The sequence below is a fragment of the Ambystoma mexicanum genome, chromosome 6p (assembly GCF_040938575.1).
Source record: "Ambystoma mexicanum isolate Mex_15411 chromosome 6p, UKY_AmexF1_1, whole genome shotgun sequence".
NCBI classification, from domain to species: Eukaryota; Metazoa; Chordata; class Amphibia; order Caudata; family Ambystomatidae; genus Ambystoma; species Ambystoma mexicanum.
In genome coordinates this window covers 343,395,150-343,408,183 of record NC_090935.1, presented here as the reverse complement: position 1 = coordinate 343,408,183, position 13,034 = coordinate 343,395,150, and the positions used below count along the sequence as shown (strand labels likewise).

At 45.0% G+C, this 13,034-nt stretch overlaps 1 protein-coding gene across 2 annotated transcripts in view; it reads right to left on the bottom strand.

Annotated features, from left to right (window-relative positions):
• Positions 1-9,592, bottom strand: part of RAI14 (retinoic acid induced 14) — a 528,112-nt gene extending 518,520 nt beyond the window's left edge. Inside the window, exon 1 of one of the 2 annotated variants that reach the window (XM_069627100.1) lies at positions 9,147-9,592. The gene's annotated coding sequence lies outside the window, so the exon portion shown is untranslated. The remainder of the gene's footprint in view (positions 1-9,146) is intronic. The other variant, XM_069627101.1, reaches the window with a different exon arrangement.
• Between the last annotated feature and the right edge of the window lie 3,442 nt (positions 9,593-13,034).

The following is a 13,034-nucleotide window of genomic DNA, read 5'->3' as shown; positions in this document are numbered from 1 at the left end:
AGGATTTTGTAGATTCTCCAATAGTGGTTCTCCAATAGTCGCTGGGTAGGGTAGATTTGATATAGGTCTGTAGTTGGTTGGATCTTCTACACTTCCCATTTCATTTTTAGGAAGGGCTTGATGTATGCTGATTAAGGTTTTAGGTACCATTCCTGTGTTTAGGGATAGGTTCATCAGTAGCCGTAAGTATGATTCTGGGGTTCTGTGGTTGAGCATTTCTCCGACTATCCCTGGTGAGCATAGGTCACAGGGGGATTCAGCAAGGTGCGTGCCTTTTATTAGTGTGTTAAATGCTTCTTCATCTATGGGTTTTAAATCGGTCGAGTGTTGCTGCCATTGGTGGTTCCATTATTCCTGCATGGGTTGCTTCAATGGTCTGATAGATTGTTTCTATTTTTGTTCTTAAGTGGTTAGTGAGGTTGTCAGATAGGAATTGTGATGACATGAAGCCTTTGTTGCAACATGTTGGGTTTTTAATTTCTTTGATGATTTTGAATAGTTATTTTTGTGGGTTTGTTGCTGATTGGATTCTTGTGGCGTAGTATGATTTTTTGCTTTAAATACTTGTGTGCATTCTAAGTTGTCATTGGTATTTTGTCTGATTGATAATAATGGTTTCTCCATAGTTTTTCCAGATTGCAATTTGGTTTTCCGAGTTCCCTCGGTTCTTCTGTGAACCATCTTGCTGCCGTTTTGTTGTTTGCTGTGGTCCAGGCGTCAAGTCTTTTTTTTTCCTTGAGTATGGAGTCATTCTGTTTAACTGGAGGATGTTTGGTTTAGCAGATTTGTTCAGTTCTTTTAGGGAGTCTAGATCAAGACCCTTCCAGTTTCTTTTGTTGGTAGCGTACAGTATTGTGTTTCCAAGCAATACGCAGTTTGGGAGTTTGACAGTGAATGGGATCAAGTGGTGGTCACTCCATATAAATCGGTAACAGTGGGGCAGTGGTCGAGAGGGCGTCTCTGCAGAATATTGCACCAAAGGTACGACCAGGTCCGTGGGTGGGACTATTCACTATTTGCTTGAAGTGGAGTGTTTCCAGTAGGGCACCGAGGGAGTTTGCAGTGGTTTTATTTTCCTTTTCGAGCCAGATGTTGAAATCCCCAAACATAATTATGTTATGATAAGTGGAAAGGTTGGTGATGGAGTCTGCGAATCCATCGCAAAACGTGGGCTGTAGGATGGCGGTCTGTAGATCAGGAGGAACAGTAAGTTGCCTTGGTTGTTGAGCTTGATGAGGAGAGATTTGCAGTATTCTATGTAAGTAGGGGGGTGGTGTGGCGCAAATGAGGTCTTTGTGCACCATTGTGATTCCACTTCCTCTTCGGTTTTCTTTGTTGGCATATATTAGTTTGAAGATGTCCGATACGGCTTCACGGTCGATTGTTTTGTAGTTGTCCGATAGCCATGTTTCCGTGGGAAAGAGTGCATCCGTGCCGCCCATTAATTGCCGCCCTCGCTTAGAAGATCTTACACTTCTGTTTTGTGTTTGGCCACTGATCTTACGTTGAGTTGGATGCTGTAGTGTAGAGTGTGTGCGTTTCCTTGTTTATTATGTAGATAATCCTCCTGGACCACCTCCATGGGGGCATGCATACAGCGCAGTGATCTGCAGTGGCATATGCCATTTAAAAACATGATAACTTGCGCTTATGGATCAATAAGCACCCTGTTTGCCCATTTCACATGCAAAAGAGCAAGCCGAATTTAAAGAGATCCATACCTCTCTTCCCAAATCAAAATGTTATGCTGAAGGAGTCCCCAAGTGGATCCCAGGATTTGGGTTGCTTGACCGAAGTGTAAAGATTTGCAGCGGGATTGACTGTAGTCAATTTCTCCGCAAATCTGTTTTCACTTCAGCCAAACAAATCAAATCATGCCATACTCCAAACCCCTCACCCCCTTCCCCTACTTACCTTTTTTCTCCTTGCCCCATCGTATCCGTCCCTCTAACGCGGGTCGGGTCCGATGCCACAGGGTTCCTTTTTTTTTTAATCTTTAAGCAGTCTGGTGGGGTAAATGGGGGGTTGGTGGGAGGACACCCCTGCAATCCCGGATGACAGTGAATAAGGGAGCGGTGGGGCACCCCTGCAACCACCTGCTCCCCTTGTTCACTAGAATGCCATTCGAATGGGAGATTAGATCGTATTTGATCAAATCTCTTATTCAAACAATTTTTTTCAGTCCGATTGGGTATTCACCAGATTCCATACAGAGCGAATGTCCTGTTCTGTGTGTTGAGCCATGCAAGCAGTCCTGATCAGAGTCACAGTGGTGCAAAAACACACACAATGTTTTGCTGTGTGTCATTTTCTGGAAGGACCAAGCATTGGGAGGTTTGTACGGCTCACACTCAAATAACTGAAGGTAAAGGATAAAAAGATTGTAAGATTGTAATAAATTACAAATGACAATTAGCCTAGGCAGCTTTTGATTATATTGATTTGTAGTCAGTCTGCCAGATTAAGGAAGGCGAAATCCCTTATACAAATTAGTCTGCCCACCCCAAAAGGGGCAGTGCAGAAGAAACTGCCAGTTAAGAGTAAGAGCGAGAGCCAGTTTATAGCTTTGTATATTAGGGCACGGTTTTGTGAGCATTTGTGAGAGAGAAAGGCTATAAATAGGTAGCAGGTATGAATATATGGATTTTGAAATAGTGGGTGTGGGTAAGTGTGCGGTATATGGTAAAACTGCACGGTCATATCATGGCACTGTGTGGTACATGTTATTTTGTCAGTATGTGTTATAGCAGCGCTTTTACCATTTGCATCACCACTTGGCACTTTAGATTCCACAAGTAAAATGGTGGGGCGATGTCTTGATTAGTGGGAGCACAGCAGAAATTGCTATAAGATAGGCTGCATTTCAATTTCATCTCTACCTGCATGCAGTGTGCACCAGGATTTTGCTGGGTGTTGAAAGCGGGAGCCTGTCGCTTGCTTTTGGGTTGGTGGAGGACCATGGTGATGTATTAAAAGTGAACAGGTGATATTGTTGTTAGGGAGCTTAGAAATTACTTGGTTTGTGTAAGGCTTGTGTGAAGACACAGTGGAAGGTGAAGGGTACTATATTCAAGTTGGTGGGTATCGGATACAGTACAAGATTAAGCAGTGGATAGTAGCAACAGATGGCATGTTGTAGAACAGATGGCCATAAGGTCACAAGCATATTATGCCAATGTATAGCATATGAGTAAAGAACCTGGTTCAAGTGATGGGCTGCCACTATGGGCAGGGGGATGCTGCTCCCTGACCGGAGTGGCAGTTCATCCCTTTGCCGGAGTGGCAGGCAGTACAGTCTCACATAAGCTTTATTTGGCATGGGGATTGTGCTGCCTGCCTCTGAGCAGGGGCACGCCCCTGAATATGCAATTGTTTTTTGTTTGTAAATGGCTCTGCAATAAACATAGCGCAAAATAATGAGGCAGTAGGTCATCGGAAAGCCTGGCCCCACCAACTCATTGTGCTAGCAACATAGACATGCAGACTGATGAGAGATTAGTATTCTCCTGTCTGTCAGCATGTTTATGTTGCAGAGAGGAGGGGAGGGCCACCTGGTCTCTGCGGGGTGGTGCGGCCACGTGTGGACAGTACATGAAGGTAAGGAAAGTTTTTTTTTTTATGCGATATGCATCCAAGTATGCCTGTGAGGATTGATTGTATGTATGCATGAATATTGGTGCATTTGTTTTTATGAATGTGTGCATGCAAGTAGTTGTGTGAATGCATGGGCGAAAGTGTATGCGTCAGCCCCCATGAGGGCCTGCTCAGTGGGGTCCCTACATGTGGGGGGTACGGCACCTATTTTTAGCTTTACCCTTGATGCACGGTACTGCCCTAAGAGGTAAAGCAAAAATGGTAAGTGCAGTAGTATTACGTGGCTAGACTGGCATACATTGAATGAAGGCCAACCTAGCCATGTAATAACACATCATGTTTGCTTTTGCCTTGATGCCAAGTAAAAATGGCCATGTCACATTATTAAAGTATATGCAGGTTGACACTAGTAGACTGATATGTTATTAATTTTAATTAATCCATTTGCTATTAATTGTGGTAATCTAAATTGATTGTCTTTTCTACAGATCAAAAGGTTTAATTAAACTATAAGCACTTAAAAAAATAAAAACTAGTAGTGTCAGTCTGCATATACTTTCTTAATATGGCATGGCATTTTTACTTGGCATCAAGAGTAAAGAAAACATAAGTGTTATTACGTGGCTAGACTGGCTTACATCGGTGGCTGCAGTCTAGCCATCAAAGGTCAAAGCAAACCTAAATGTTATTACTTGATAAACTGGCCTATCTTTGTATAGCCAGTACGGATATACTTTCTTTCTGTGGCATGGTATTTCTTACTGGCTTGGAGTCCTTATATGGTAATACTGGCATATAGTGGTGCAGCATTCATGAACATGTATGGGTACAGCCAGCATGAAAGGGTTTCATATACTGGCATATATTGTGGGAAAAGGCATCATGAAAATGTTTTGGACAATAGCCCGAGCACGGTTGATGACTTACATCCATTGGGCTTGTTCATTTGCTACCATACAAAAGTAATTGCAAACTGTGGCTTCTTACCCAGTTTTTCACAGAAAGTGCTGTAAAATGCACCAGTGGAACCCATTATTTAAAAAAATGTTTGCGGGGAGAACCCCCATCTCAAACCCTTTTTGCTTTGCTCAGTTGCTACCGGATATTAGCGCGTGACTGGCCCTTTCCATAACAATGATTGGCTGTTTGCTAATCCTTATGATTGGCCTGAAGCTGAATAGCAGCTTCAGCTGCCAATCATAAGGAGGAACAGAAGCAGCCAATCGTTGTGCTCTAGGAAGTGAAGTGCCATACTTTTCTGCCCTGAAGCACCATCGCCATCTTGTACTGTTCAGCACTGCTGTGCCGACTGCTGAGTCTTCCATAGTTTTTGCTACTTTAGGTATGAAAATAATGTACTTATGTTTCACGTTTTAACAGGCAGGGATGAATTATTTTTCTTTCTTCCGCTGGTGCTCGCAAGGATTATTTTCCTTGGGAAGAAAGGAAAATAATACTTGTGAGCACCACCGTCCGTTAAATGAATTTACAAAAAAATACAAGAAGGCAGATGAGAGGGTAAACAGCTAAGTGCTTTCATGTTTACCCTCATCTGTAAGCAAGGATTATTTTAGATCGCACTCATGTTTCCTGTTTGGGTGTTTAATTGGTTTGCCATGGCATTGCATCCTTGCAGCACGCAAATCATTACCGAACAAACAATTTTTTCATCTGTAAAAAGAAAGTTTTTCTCCAAGCTTTTGAAATAGACGAAAGGTGATGTAGAGCTGGCACAGAGATACATGTTTCCTCTATAGCAAAACATCCAAAGCTCAGGGACGTCATTTGGGGGTTGCCAAGGATAGCACTGCTAGCCCTGCAACCCCTAACCCCCCTGCTAACTCTAAGCCGGCCCTTGCTACCCCTTTGCCACTGGACAAAGAGGCAGTGCCAAGAGCAGATATCGGTGTTGCACCTGAAAGAGGCGATTGTAAATGTATCAAAATGTGGCACAGCTTTTTTCACCTGGAATCGAGACTGAAGCCACTATCACGACCACGTCGGCTGCCCGTTAGTGAAGAATGCCTGAATAGTTGGGTTAAGAGGCGGGGCTGTCTGTGCGGCTCATATCCAGCACTGTAGCAACAGAAGGGTATGGGGGCTATGTCTGGCTAGCTGAGAATTGGTAAGAGCAGCCTGCAGTACTCATTAACAGCACAGCATGAACACAAATCTCTGTTCCTCGTCCGCTTTGCACATCCAGTGAGCTACTGGGCCTGTGAGGAGAGGGGTGCGCCCCAGTGGCTTCTACCACCAATCCTGCCTGGCCAGTATGTGACCTGACCCAGACGTGCCAGACCTGCATCACAGGCACACTGTAGACAGACACATGGTGAGAATGAATGTACATGAAGTTGCCCTTTACCTTTGAAGTAAGCCATATGTTGCTTCCTCAAGAAAAAATAATATATATTTGGAAGGATAGCTCAGGGGCAACGCACAACACACTCGAAAGATGAAAGCTGGACAGTTTCAAATCCTTATTAACCACTGCCATTTCTCTGGGTTTGAGGTGTGTGCTTGAGGCTCAATGATATGGAGGCTGGTACTGGAGACTGAAGATGTTGTACTAGTGAGTTACAGATGTTGGGAGAGAGTGTTTGAGACATAATGTGTCCTAAGACTTGAAATGCATTGAATGCAGATATAAGATGTTTGTGGAGGGTAATTGAGACTCACACTGTTGGGGTGTTGAAGGAGGGTACTGGAAACATAGGTTGGTAGTTTGCTTGAGGTTGATGGTGTTGGAGAATGCTGGAGACTTAGTTGCTGGAGGATGGCACTGTGTACATTTGAACGTGTTGGAGCAAGGCATTGGAGGTGTAAGGTGTTGGAGGGCGTGTGTGGGTGCCAGACATTTAAAGCTATTGGCAGAGGGCCCTTAGCGACTCTCAGTGGATGGTGGGGTGCCCCTGGTGAAAATAGTTGGGGGATATTCAGGCTCTGGTTGACTGGTGGAAGTGGGTTGCTGTGCAATGGTTCATAGTGCAATATTGACAAGAAAATCCCTGCGCATATTGTTCAAGTCTAAAAGCATGAAGTGGTACATCCCCGATTGTCTTCTGGTTGGACTTGTGTTGGTCAGTTGCTGTTTCCAATCTGTGGCCAGACACTTGACAGGCACTGGATCCCTGTGCTTTGGGGTTTAGGCCTCTTCAAGATGCTCCGTTTACAGTTAACCCGAGTGATGTACAATAGTCCAGGATGGTGTGTTGGATGTCTGCTTACATTCACAGTAATTTTGTAATATGAGCCTATACACACACACCCCGATATTAATGCTACATCTGGTGATCCATTCTTGTATGAAACATAATTCATACAGTGATAATGAAACCATATTTTTCTTATTGTACTAAGGAGCAATGCTATGTGATGCCAGCTCTGGTGCCGTTATGGGGTGAAAGGTTGTGTGCTATCAAGGGTCAAGGGTCATGTGATGCCACTTCACCTACCCCTGGAATTTTGGTGAAATTACATCCCTGCCAAAGTGTCACATATTTGTTGACATTATGATGTTCCCATAATCTGTTTTGCTTTTTATGCAAATCGCTAGGATTGGGTTCTATGAAGAGTATCTGTGTTGCGCATCCTGGCTGGGTGCCACGTCCCTTGCCCCCGCCCCTCCTTCCCAGAGCCCCGCCCATGCAAAGAGGTGACAGGCGCCCCCCCCCCCCCAAAAAAATCTATTTCCAGCACTGGCGGCATTCCTACACATCCACAAACACCTAAGAAAACAAGACACTAAATTCATGTCAAAACACACACTCCACTAACACACACAATTGGCAGATGTGCACTATTTAAACACACATTAACATAACAGTGCACAAATTCCCACATATTCTTACAAAAGCCATTCGTATGGCAGTGTCAAAGCTTATGGATTTCGGTTACTGTGTGTGCCTCCATGCTCCGTTCAATACTTGAACTGGGCAACCTCTGCAAACAAGCAATATAGACAGTAGCTCTGCAATTATAATACATGATATCACAGAAATAAGACCAAGCTTCGTTATGTTGGATAGTACTTCCTCGTGTAGTAACAAATGATTCCTGTAAAACAAATCTCCAAACTTCGTATGGAGTGGGTACGCTCGTACACATGGCTCTAAACCACACGCGGAAAAAATAAAGTCATGCGAGAGGCAGTCGGACTCGCCATGAAAGCTAAAAGGAGAAAGTTAGTTACAGCGATTCATCTTCCAGTTGCAGGACATGACACACTCGTGCATCCTTGTAATGTCTCGCCCCGCCCACACAGACCATTTGCTCACCACCAGTCATCTCAGACAAAGAGGGGGCGGGGGGCTACGCTAAGAGGCAGCGAAAGTTTCCCCTTTGTCTCGCGCCTCCTGCTGCATCCTGTTCCACGGAAAGCTCGGGCTGGGCTCGGTTTAAGGAAGCTTCAGCCCGAAGACGTGCAAAACGTGTTCAGAGCGAGCATGTATTCGCTATACTCTCTGTGGGAAATGGCTAGTCCCTGCCTGACACCGGCATGACTCGTAACCTGTCAAAGTCGCGAGGAGAGCCCTCGGACAACAGCACGCATGTCAGGCGTCAGAAACTCGCTCCCCGCGCTCCTCACTTTACATTCTAGTTCTTGCGGTAGTTTCCCGGTGTGAGATGCAAGACTACATGCCTCAGGTCCGAATGAAAAAAGGCTGGGCGGAGGGTACCTTTTATCCTCCGACAACTTGACAGTCCTGTCTGCTCCAACCAGGACTGTCCACCATCGACCAGGAAGAATTATGTGGAGGTTGCAGAGAAGGAAACGGTTCCCTTTCTCTATAGTAATGCACCCCCCCCCCCCACACAAAAACTCAGGAGCTAAAAAACAAAAAAATAATAAAAAAAAACTTACACCAGGTATAATACGATTTTTATTGGCGCGCGGTAGGGAATACGCAAACCCTGTATACCTGCTCAAATGAGAGACTGCGGAAGGCAGGAGGTTGCCACGCCATTATAGGCCACTGCTTAGTCTCTTACAAAAAGAAAGCCAGTCTCATATCTCAATAGAGGTGAAAGCAGGATTTTCTCTAGAAAAATGAAAAAGTTAAAAATGGAACTTCCTGGAGGTGGGCGTGTGTTCAGCACCCCTTCAAATAAGCAGGTGTCCAGCAGCAGGGAACTGCAGTTCAGGTAGTACCAGGGCTACTCACTGCCCACTGCCACAGATACACATCGCTTCCTTCAGACTGACTCCAACTGCCCCATCCTCTCCACACCGGCTCCCAGTCATTCATTCACCAGGCACGGGAACTTTCCAGCCACTGCAAAACTTTCCGCCGCTGCCGCGGGCAGGCATTGTCCCCGTGCATCGCCCCACAGCACTTCATATACAGAAAGAGCTGTCCACACACAGACACCCGGGGTCCGCAGCAGCTTCTCTCACCCTCCCCTTTCCGCCACACAATAGCCTTATTCATCGCTCTCCATTCAACTACGAACAAAAACGAAGGCAGACGCACCGACTAAAAACAAAGCAAGAGGAGGGTGCGCAAAGGGCACCAGGGCTCAAGGCACAGTGCAAAGTTTCTGCAGCTTACCCCAGAGAAGCGTCTTTCTGCAGGGAGGTTTCAGCTCCAGCCCATACGTGCACACGTCATTACCATGGAGAGGTACGGGATTCCCACACAGCTGTTGCTAATAAGAGGTTCTGCGCCCTTTCTCCTGTGCTCCCCTATCTATGCTGGACGAGTTCTCGGCGGCCTCCTGGTGGGAGATGAAATGTCCAGGGACTAAAGTGATCCAGCAACACGGGACGCGAAGCTGAAGTGCGCCCAGCACTCACAGCAGCTCATTCAGAGAGCACTCAGCCTGCATGGCTCTCCGGAATGCAGTCTGCTCCAGGGCCGAACCAATCGCACAGGAACTCTGGGGAGCTCTGGACTGTACCACTCCCACTCCATGCAGACCCGTGGACTGTGTCCTGGCCACGGCCGGCTCCTGTGTGCTGGAGAGCGTCTGACTATTCCCCCGAGCGCCTGCTGGTGATTAGAGCGACGTGATTGCTGGAATGAAAAGAAATAGTGCATGCACACATCTAGGATTACATTTCTGGAAACAATTACACCCCTACCCCCTTTTTCTTTCACCCGATGAAACTTTTTTTTGGGCCTCGGTAGGCATGAGTCTACTTTTTTTTTGTATGTGCATTTGGCACGGTTTGAATTCCCCCAAGCTAAAATGCCTTCCTCCTTTCATGCTGCATTGCATTTCTTTAATTTGAAACAGGCTTCCGTCCCATGTCGCTTACATCTCAAGGAGGGGAAGCCCTACAGCTGGACGGCAAACGGTGCTTTAAGTATGGAAAACGATAGCAGCGGGATTGCCAGAGTAGGAAATGGATTAACTGATCTGTTAAACGTCGCGGACCGGCTGCTAAACATTTTAAGTTTGAAGTATGCAGGATGCCTTATACTTGGGTCTGCAACTGCCTGCTACACATGTTTTCTACTTAATCGGGTTGCAATGCTGGTGGCCGCGCGACTGTTAAGGATGTTTTGGTGGATTACACTATTAGCAGCAACTCCTATAACACCACATCCCCACCAACCCTTGGGAGACGGTTGTTGGGCATACTAATGGGGCGGGGGGCATTGGGTGAGGTGGGGGAGTTCTGGGGCGGGGCAGGGGGGAGAGCACGCCCTGATGGGAGTATTTCAGACTGGTGGGGCGTCTTGTGGGATGTATCAAGTATCAACCCACTCATCGAAGCCCTGCAACATCACTGTGCATTGCTGGCAGCAGAAACATCAGAATGGCCACCCGAAAGCATGCTGCTCGCTCAAAATCACCAGAAAATGCGCAGTGAAAACCTGAAAAACAGGCCGCCATGCACTTTTGCCTATTTTAGTGAGCACAGGAGACCACTGCCAAAAACCACCATGGGGTTACCCACAAAGTAGCGTGAAACCACTTGGAAATAGCAATGCTGATTGCCAAAAGAAATACAAAGCTGTTTGGGAATCCGTTTTCTTGATTGTCAAAAATGTGCTAAAATCATGGCTCACAAAGCACCTAAAAGATCCAACCTCTTTGTTGGGTGTTCCACATTACTCTACTGCAAGAATCCACATCAATACAATATCAGCAAGAATCCTATGCTATCAGAGCAAAATCCCCTTTTAAAGATACTGATGGAAAGACAGCTGTCAAAAATGGGTGTAGTACCGTTGCTCACCTTTACCAGAAAGCCAGCGTTTTAAAACCATTTCTTTGTGTAAAATTGAACAACTGAACCCAAACGATGCCAAAGAAGAGAATTCCATTAAAATGCCTTATAGAGTGCCACACAGTGATTTCATTGTTGAAAAAAACTTGATTTAAAGGTATGTTGCTTATTCTGAGTTCATAAATGCTATTTTTTTTAGAAGGAACTATGTTGCAATTGACCAGAAAGTAATCTGATTTAGTTAAAACTTCAAGAGGCCTTATTTTCATGAGAACCCTTCACACCTGGGGCCTTCCCACCAAGAGGAGAGGATATCGCATTGACATGTAAATCCGGAGGGGAGGAGATTTTCTCTGCAGCCTGGAGGAAGGAACAATGGGGGCTTTGGGATGAAAAGGAATATGCTGATTTGGGTGTGACTGGTCAACAACTGCTCTGGGAGAGACAGGAAATGTGACCTCTGAGTCAAGCCAGATCTGGGGGCGGAGACAAACCATTGAGTCTATTGAATTGAAAGCAAATATATATTTGATAAAATTGCGTATAACAAAGTGTACCAAGCTGACAAAAATATGAAATTTTGGGATTCTTAAAATGAAAAATTCACTCACATTTTAAGCCTAAACTGGACGCCGTGTGATGTTCTGAGACTAAACCCCGGAATTATTAATATTGCAGCTGCTGTGTTTTTGCTATGAACATAAGAAATTACAGTAATATGCTGAGAGGATATGCACGCATGTATCAAATTTGGAGCAGAATGAATATTGGGAAACCCACCAAAAGCGTGAAATGTTGTCATTTCTGAATCCAAGCTCTTAGGAACATAGGACTTGAACAGAGACATGCCTTAATTAATCTGTGATGTGTGTATGTATTATGAACAACTTGTGTATCTGGGAAATATGTTTTCTGGGGAAAATTGATTTTCTAGGTAAAAGCAAAGGGGAGGGATTTCAGTTAAGCCATAAACACAGCATCACTCTGACTCATTCTGACACGCTGATCCTTTCTCCAGTAAGCAGACAGGGAATTCTCTAACCTATCAAATCCTTAGAGGGTTGGGCATAAAGAATCAGCCTACCCATCCACTTTGGAAACAGGTAAATGGAGACTGCTTAGGACAGATAAGGACACACTCTTTTCCACTACTCACCGATTCCTGCAAAGCACCCATCCGGAAGACTCCAAAATCCAGATAGATCCAGAGACCAGACTCTAGAACCAAGCTCTAGAACCCAGAAGCAAAGGCCCAATCCCAAAAGCTGAACTCTTTTCAGCAGGCCTCAGAATATTTTGCAAACCCGATTCCAACCCCTAACCTTCCAAGGGGCATCACAAAATCCAACAGCCTGGCTGAGCTGTTTTGCTTCTCACTAAGAACCATATGCTAGACCCAAGATCCAGACCCAGAGAGAGCAGTGCTGTATCCAGAACCTGTCCGACCCAGACCAGAGGCCGCGCTGTGAGTAGAACCCAGTACCTGAGACTGTCCAGTGGCAAGTGAAGCCAAACCCTTGACCAGATCTTTGACGAGGCGCATTCCATTCCAAAGCCTAGGAGTGAGTATCTAGTCTAGAACTGTCCTTAACCAAGCTCTTAGTTTAAAGTAATCCTCTCCTATCCATTTCAACCTGTCCAGAACTGCATTATACAATCTTGTGTCCATCCTGTTGATTTCAAATCTGTAAGCGCGATCTGTCATTTGGAAATCTTGACTTTATTTCTGAAAATCTACCTTCACTAAAACCTTTGTAACTGATGAACCGCACGTCCTAGAAGCGAAATCTAACTGTAATTTTAAAGCTAATATCCTAAGCTTTCCAGCAAACCTATTCATTATAGTTCTTACGATTTACGGACGCGGTAAAATTGCAGCGAATTTCAATTTGGCTCAATTTCATTTTCTGTCAAAATAGCTGTTTCTTGTTCTCAATTGCTGAAATTCGTTTTCAATTTGATACTCATTCATGAATCATTGCTAGTGTTGACCTGTACCAATCCAAAGTAATTCTCACTAGTGCTGAACCTCCTTTAGTGAATTAAAAGCAATTTAGCATATTTTCACTTTCACTGCAATCACATACAAAAGTAATTTTGCCTGTTTTAAAATCATACCTGTTTCTCTAAGCTTGCTGGGGGAGCTGGAATTGAACTGCCTTCTTGATTGTTTTCCGGAAACCTGTGTGCCCTCATTTCCATCTCTTCATATTGCATAGGGGGGAGTGAGTAGTCACAGGGGAAAAAGTGACCATATAAT